Consider the following 8,751-nt stretch of genomic DNA (forward strand, 5'->3'; position numbering starts at 1 on the left):
CTCCGCTTTGGGAATTTGCTGCAGAATGGCTTGCATCTAAACGGAGACCAGAAACTCCTCAGCCTTTGGTATCAGAACAGGGAGGGGCGGGGCGTAGGACACACGCCTGCGCCTGGGCGTGTGAGGGGCGGGGCCGAGCGGACACCTGCTGTGTTCTCCCTTTGGGTTCCCACATACTTTGCCAAGGTTTAGAAGTACTTGAGGGTCTTTCCCGTCTTGTATTGCATCATGGATTCCTCATAACTGTAACAGTTTCAAAGTAAAAACTTAATGTTCTGTGGGATAATTGCGTTGGAAAGTAAGGTTTCCTCAAAACAGGATTCCTGCTGATGAGGCTGAAGCAGTTCAGCCTGGGAACTGAAACCTGGTGTGGTGGCCTGCCGGGCCAGCCGGAAGATTTCGAACGAGAAGCACGACGCGTTCCTGTAAGCTAAGAATTAAAGACACAAAACAGATGGGGTTGAGAGGATCGCTGCAGTCAGCGATGATTCTTTATTTCTCAGGGCTATATTTATACTGAACTTAAGACGGAAATTTTCAGAAGAAAAAACATTTTCCCATATACATCACTTTGAGATAACAATCACCAAAACTCTCACAAGGCGCCAGAGCACAGGAATGGCATTCTGTTTATCCTAGGAGTAGTCGTAAAAAGGCCATCTGTCTGCGCCATGTGTGCATTCAAGGCTCACAAATGTTGCTTTAAGATTAACTTGGATAATAATTCACAGAAGACATAGAGAGCTATGTCTGCGAACAGACCCTTGAGGATCAAGGCAGCTCCCAGAGCCAGCCTTTTGATTCAGACCGCTCCCCGCAGCTCCCCCTCTTTTATTTAATAAAATGACATGCCTGATTTTTATGGCACAGATAATTGTTGTGTAGGGCAGCCTTGATGTCCCACAACTCTGTAATGAATTTCTTTATAATACAAGGTATAATGCACACCAAAAGCGCAAACACTAGGAGCACAGCCACGACCCCCCAAAAAAGGTGCCAAAATGTTGTTACAGAGGGAAAATTTGAAAATAAGCTGTTAACAAAATCTTCAGCATTTTTTGCCAAATCCATACTAGCCCGAGGAGCATTTTCTATGTCAAGAATTTCTTGATGAAGTTGTATTAGATCTAAGGAGATGTTTTCATTATGCCAAACACCATCTAAATGTAATTTTATCTTATTCCAAGGGGTCTCAGTATTATTATAAATTTTTGAAGTTACACAAATCCAACGATAATTAGCATGACACCTGATTTTAGCCCTCAATTTCAAGCCTTGTATTTCCTCTCCCAAAAATTTTACGGTATCATAGAGTGCATTTAACCTATCTTCTAGTTTTCTATCTATATCTTCCTGAATTCCTAAAGCTTTAGAAGTATTCTTTGCTAAATCATCCACAATATTAGCGGTATGCACAGACTGAGGTAAGGATACAGAAGCGGTAGTGGCAGAAGCAATTAAAGTTATAAGCGGTATTACTACTAAAATTATTAGTCCTATCTCTCTTCGTGGCCTAGCAAGGGCTGTACGCACCTTATTCCACAACTCAAGCCCTGACTCTTCATACCAAGGTTCAGTGAGGTTTACAGGCATCATGACGAAGGGTGGTTGTTTGACTATCAGAGCCCCAGTATTATTTTCTATACCTCGTACACAATTAGTCAGGATACAATTAGAACAATGAACATGATATAGGCTAGCATTTTTGGAAAGATTCACAAAACCAACAAGAATCATAAAGGGATAGGGTACACAGGCCCGAGGATATCTCCAAGTCGCATTCCAAAATAGTCCTCCTTTAATCTTCTCTCCAGTCTGCAAAAAGGACCCATCTGTTCCGAAAGCAGCCAACAACTTCCATATCTTGGTCTGATACACCATGGTACCACCAAGATTCCAAATTCTGGCTGCAAATTGTCTGTTATCTTCCTTTCCGGGGTTCCTGCTGGAATCTGGTGACCAGTCCCAAAGGGAATGTGTGTCATTAGTAATAGAATATACAGTAGCAGTCTCATTTCTACAAAGTTTCCATGGCACAGCTATGTGTCGTCCTTTTACCCCCAGGCCGCAAAATGGAATGTCTTTAGGTCCGGTTCCACTGACTCGTCGTGCATGTCCTGCGAGTTTCGTAATGCCAGGAATATCCACTTTCCAACCATGGCTAGAATCAGAGTACCCTGCATCTGTAACAGTAAGACATCCTGAAACATTATGATTTCGGAAAAAGCACATTGGTAATTGTGAAGAGGATCCCGTATAAGAAATATTAGCATTTTGAGGAGAGATGTGCTTATCAGAGAAGCCTCCTAATAAGATTGTATCATTTACATACATGGGAACAAAACTCATTTCCCACCCAACCGGTTGTAATAGTGGAGGATCAGGAACATATGCCCAAAAGACATCAGCATTCATGGAACTTATTTGGTTTAAAAGAAGTAATAAAGAAATCAATATATTAGTAGGCGAAGCAATGGGAAGATTCGGAGAATTCTCACACACCATTTGTAACAGTGCCTGTATCTGCTGAGCTGTTGGTAGCAGGGCTATCTCCTGGATCGTGAGTCATCTCATTTGCTCCACCAGCGATCGCCTCCGCCGCGCGTACCAAACTTTCCGGGAGCCAGCGCGGCGCTTTGGCATTCTGTGGGAAAACACAAACATGACCTCTCCCCCATGTTAGAACTGGATCTGGCCCATGCCATCTCCCTTCCAACGGGTCTTTCCACCGGACCAATGGCCGAGCCTTTTTATTATCATAATGCCAAAAACGTTGAGCTGCTGATTTGCCATCTCGGTCAAGGCCTAGAAAATTCAAAACGAATAAGGCGTGGCTAAGGAGATTGTTAGGAGTAATAGTATATAAATTTTCCCATTTTAATTTTTTTTAATTGATGCTGAAGAGTTTGATGTGCTCGTTCGACAATACCTTGGCCTTGTGGATTATATGGAATACCAGTCTTATGCACAATTTGCAATTGGGCCCCAAAAGCTTGAAAATTGTGGCCAGTATACCCGGGGCCATTGTCTGTTTTGATGCATTTAGGTAGGCCCATAGCAGAAAAGCTCTGTAAGCAATGTTGAATACAATGTTTACTAGCCTCTCCAGATTGGAGTGTGGCCATGATAAAACCAGAAAAGGTATCGACAGTAACGTGCACATATTTTAATTTACCAAAATCAGGGATGTGAGTAACATCCATTTGCCATAGATCATTAGGGAGCAAGCCTCGAGGGTTGACCCCATACATCGGGAGCACAAAAAATTGTGGATAAGTAGGGCAAGCTTTTACAATTTGACGAGCGGCTTCTAGGGGAATTCTAAATTGTAACCGTAAAGAATTGCTATTTTGATGGTGTATTGCATGAGAGGCCTGTGCCGCAGAGATATGGGTTAAGGAAGAATAACACATCATGCTGGTGGCTTCATCTGCCAGAGCATTCTCGGCCGCTAAAGGCCCAGGAAGGGCAGTGTGAGCACGTATGTGTCCAAAAAAGCAAGGATGAATTCGGGCTCGAATGAGATTCTGAATTTTCAAAAACAAGGTTTGAATAGAGGCCTTTGCAGCTCCAATGAGGGGTACTGTTTCAATGACTGAGAGAGCTCTGACAACATAATGACTGTCAGAGTATAAATTAAAACTTTGAGGAACACGTTGTAGAGCCTGGAGTACTGCAAAAAGCTCTACTTTTTGCGCTGATGAATATGAGGTTTGACAATAATAAGATTCATTTTCGATTACCAAGCTGGCTACGCCATTGGAAGATCCATCAGTTAAGACAGTTGTCCCCTTTTTCAAAGGGCATTGTTGCACGACTTTTGGGAAAATAAACTGATGCAGCTGTGCAAACTGTAACAATTTATTAGCAGGATAATGTTTAATCTCCCCTGCATACTGTGCAAGCGCAATTGCCCAATCATCAGAAAATTGAGAGAGCCATAGTTGCTGTTCAGTTGAAAAAGGAATACAGATAAAGTGGGGATCTCTTCCCAAATAGGTCACAGACTCCTGTCTACCTTTTGCTATTACTTTGACTATAAGAACATGGTAAGGACTTAACACCTGTAGGGGAGAAACTGGTAAGTAAATCCACCTTAGAGGATTATCTTGAAACAGCACACCAGTAGGTGAATGTTCTGAGGCAAGGATATAAAGTCCCCAAGGCCTTTCATAGTCACAGTAACTGGAGTGCTGCTGTGACAAGGCAGTTTCCACTTTCTGAAGAGCTCGCTCTCCAGCTTCTGTAAGGCTGCGTGGAGAGGTAGGATTCTTATCCCCTTTTAAGATATCAAAAAGAGGCTTCAATTCGTATGTAGCAAGATGTAGGTAGGGTCTAATCCAATTAATGTCCCCGAGCAACTTTTGAAAATCATTAAGTGTTTTCAGATTATCCCTTCGTAATGCAATGGGCTGAACTCCAAATGTTTCCTTTTCTAAACGAAAGCCAAGATAGGAATAGGGAGGAAAGGTTTGTACCTTTTCTTTGGCTATTATTAGCCCTACTGCTTTTAAAGCAGGTTCCATGAAGGCATAAACTGCTAACAAATACTCTTTATCAATATGCACTAGCAGTATATCATCCATGTAATGCAGAATATAAGCATCGGAGTATTTTGCCCAAGTTTCCTGCAATGCTGCTGCAACAAACTTCTGGCACAAGGTGGGGCTATTGGCCACACCCTGTGGCAAAACCTTCCAATGATACCTACGCATTGGTTGGGGGAAATTAACAGAGGGAACACTAAAAGCAAATCGAGGGCAATCTTGAGGTGCTAAAGGAATAGTATAGAAGCAGTCTTTTAAATCTAGAATTATTATGTGGGCATCCCTCGGAATAGCCATGGGAGAAGGTAATCCTGGTTGTAATGCTCCCATGACTTCCATAGTTTCATGAACTTTTTGCAGATCTTGCAAAAGCCTCCATTTCCCAGATTTTTTCTTAATAACAAAAATGGGCGAATTCTAAGGTGAATTAGACTGTTCAATATGTCCCAATTCTAACTGTTCTTGCACCAGTTGTTGGGCAGTGTCAATTTTCTCTTTGGAAAGGGGCCACTGATCAACCCACACAGGCTCCCCAGACTTCTAAGTAATAGGATCTGTGTGAATTACAGGAGGATCAGAGGTCCCTTCTAAAAATACACAAGTCTACTTTTATCAGGCAATCTCTTAGGCTGGATGGGTGTAACATTTCTCTGGTTATATTTTCCAAGCCTAGAAGTAGGAAGGAGTCCCTGATCCAAGAGTTGATTGCTAACCTGTTCACTGGGGCTGTACAAATATACTCCCATACGAGTCATAACGTCTCGTCCCCACAAATTTATAGGGAGGTTTGGGAAGATATAAGGTCTAATGTCCCCTTTGTGACCCTCATGATGAGTCTAATGTAACAGCTCTGTACTTTGTTCAGGGTTACTAGTTTGACCAATTTTTTGTAATGTTGATATAGCTATCTGTTTAGGCCATTTTCGGGGCCAGTGTCTCTCACCAATAAGAGAAACATCAAGTCTTGTGTCCAAAATACTTGTAAACAACTTTCTATTTATTTTTAACGTTAACTCAGGATGATTATTAGTTATTGCCTGGACCCAATAGGCGTCAGAGGATCCGAAGGCATTTTCCTCTCTCCTGGAAGCCAATGCTTTTCTGGTTTGCACCGCAGGAACCAATATCAATTGAGCTATACGCTGCCCGCTAGCTATGGTGGTAATGCATCGCGGGGAATGGGCCATAATTTTGATTTCTCCTGTATAGTCAGCATCAATTACTCTAGGAGCTATGAGCAGTCCTTTTATGGTAGAGCTACTACATCCAAGCAAAAGGCCCACAGTTCCATCAGGCAAAGGACCGTATACCCCAGTGGGCAGAGCTTGTATTCTCATTTCGGGAGTCAATACTGTGTAGGAGGAGGAACAGAGGTCTAAGCCTGCGCTCCCTGAGGTGGCTCTGAACAAGTCTGCGACTCGCCTTTTACCATCTGATTTCCCTGAATTGCCCCATAACATTGTTTTGGGGCCAGGGGCTGGCCCCTCACCCAGTTTCCCGACTGTGAGGGAAGTGGGTTGCACTGGACATCACTTTTGGATTTACAATCTTTTGCCCAATGTCTTATTTTTTTTGCATCTAGGGCATAAATTAGGAGTTTTAATATTCTCTGAATTGGCTCATTGGGGGCAAAAGGCGGCACGATGTCCGGGCTGGCCACAAACAAAACAGCCAGCATTTTTCTTACTAGGTAATCCTCGTTTATTTTTCATTTGTTGTTGATATAATACTTTTTTTATGTTTTTACCTTGTAAAGCTGCAGCCAGGGTAATACCCTGCATATAGGAAGGTCCAATATCAGCACATATATGAATGTAATCTGATAGACCCCCCCTATTTTCTGTACGGTCTAAGTGCAGCCTGACAGGCAGAATTTGCATTTTCATAGGCTAATTGTTTAGTAAGCACCATTTTAGCCTGCTCACCAGCCATAATTTTACCTACTGTTTCAAGAAGACGAGCCACAAAATCTTGATATGGTTAATCAGGTCTCTGACGAATTTTTGAAAGATCCTCAGTCTTATTACTAGAACAAGGGAGTTTTTTCTAAGCCTGCCGAGCAGCATTAGAAATTTGAGCATACGCCCCAGGCAGATAATTTAATTGAGCATTCGTATTCTGATAAGCTCTTTCTCCTATCAACATCTCATATGTAGTATTAAATCTCTTGCCACTGATTCAATTCAGCTATATGGCCACATTGTTCTGTAAATTTTGATTTTCATATTAAATAGTCTCTTCGTGATAAGCAAGCTCTCGCTATTTGTTTCCAGTCATTTGGCGGCAAATTTTGACCTCCTAGACTCTCTATCATGGTCTGGGTAAAAGGAGCTGTAGGTCCGTATTGGGCACAGGCAACTTTTAATTTCTTTAGCTGTTTGAAAGGTAGGGCCTCATAATACCGTTGATTTGCGTTCTCAAATACCGGAAAAGCGGCAGAGAATCCCAGAACAGTTTCTCCAGTTCTTTGGGCTTGTTGCATAGCTTTTTGCCAGGGGGACAAACTGTGTGATTCATGAGTTATAGCCAACGAATTTTCAGGTTTGGAAATAGGCAGAGGATCTAATCCAGCAATAATTGAGGGTGTATAAGCAGGAGGCGCCGTAGGGATTGCACCAATGCCTTCATCTCTACCTTTCTTTTTTATTTCTTCTTTTATTGCTATTAATAATTTTTGTATGAGTGCCTCCAGACTCTTTGTCGGAGGGGCAGCTGCTGCCCGCACATTCGAGTCGTCAGTTACAAGTAATTCCCAATGATCATCCTTATGGTAAGCAGCTGCCTGTTTCTCTAAACTTTCTTCATCCTCTGGAGTCAACATTCCCTCATTTTCCTTTAAAGGTTTGGCAGATTCTAATTTAAAGGTTCTGGGCTCTTTCCCGTCAGGAGTAGCATAAATTGGATCTTCGGGTGAGAGCATATGTTTTAATTTACTCCCTTCCTCATGTTCGAAATCAAGGCAGTCTCTTATTAAACTCCATAATGAAAAAGTTTTCACAGGAACCTTATTAGGTCCGTGGAGAGTATAATATGTTTGAATCTGTTTCCCTATCTTTTTCCATATCTCTAAACTCATAGTCTCTTTCTCTGGAAACCAGGGACATACTTTCTCAACAAAACTAAGAAAAGTCTGCAATTTCGTTTTAGTAACCTGTATTCCCCGATCCTTTAACATTATCTGTAACATATGCACAAACAACTGACGGCTGTGATCTTGTCCCATGGTTTATACTCTCGACAATATTCCTCCTTGCCCCTCAATATACAAGTATATACACTCTTACTCACCTTAATAGTTTCAACAGGCAGCGGCCGCATGGAACTTTCGTCGAGCCCCACGTTGGGCGCCACTTGCCGGGCCAGCCAGAAGATTTTGAACGAGAAGCACGACGCGTTCCTGTAAGCTAAGAATTAAAGACACAAAACAGATGGGGTTGAGAGGATCACTGCAGTCAGCGATGATTCTTTATTTCTCAGGGCTATATTCATACTGAAATTAAGAAGGAAATTTTCAGAAGAAAAAACATTTTCCCATATACATCACTTTGAGATAACAATCACCAAAACTCTCACAAGGTGCCAGAGCACAGGAATGGCATTCTGTTTATCCTAGGAGTAGTCGTAAAAAGGCCATCTGTCTGCGCCATGTGTGCATTCAAGGCTCACAAATGTTCCTTTAAGATTAACTTGGATAATAATTCACAGAGGGGTGGCGGGACAGAGAGCTATGTCTGCGAACAGACCCTTGAGGATCAAGGCAGCTCCCAGAGCCAGCCTTTTGATTCAGGCTGCTCCCCGAAGTGGCTGGGCTGGCGGTGGGTAGGGGTGGGTGGGGGTTGATGTGCAGTGGTGGCTGGACCCAGAAATATTCCTGCAACTCGAATTAATTTAAGTAGTTTAAGTAAACAAGAACTGTCTTTGTGTAGGGATGACAAGCTGGAATGTGAAACACACAACTCTTAGTAACACCTCATAGTTAACACCTGTAAGAAGAAAAATATCTTGACATTCCACTTCTTCAAAGATCAAGCTTATTAGTCACTGCAGAGGCCCAACAACAACGCACCCTGAGGGGAATGCAGGCTGGAGAAAAACAGGTAACATTCGGAGCTTCAGACCGAGTAGCCTTGGTAAATCAGCAACAGCCTCTTGGGCCCATCCTCCTCCTCAGGAAGTCCAGGTAAGTTTAGGCGAGTCTCTCCTG

The 8,751-nt window shown here is 42.6% G+C and overlaps 1 pseudogene; it reads right to left on the reverse strand.

Annotated features, from left to right (window-relative positions):
* Positions 1–254: 254 nt before the first annotated feature.
* On the reverse strand, positions 255–7,770 carry LOC133055175 (endogenous retrovirus group K member 5 Gag polyprotein-like; annotated as a pseudogene).
* Positions 7,771–8,751: the final 981 nt, after the last annotated feature.

Source organism: Dama dama, chromosome 4 (assembly GCF_033118175.1).
Source record: "Dama dama isolate Ldn47 chromosome 4, ASM3311817v1, whole genome shotgun sequence".
NCBI lineage: Eukaryota > Metazoa > Chordata > Mammalia > Artiodactyla > Cervidae > Dama > Dama dama.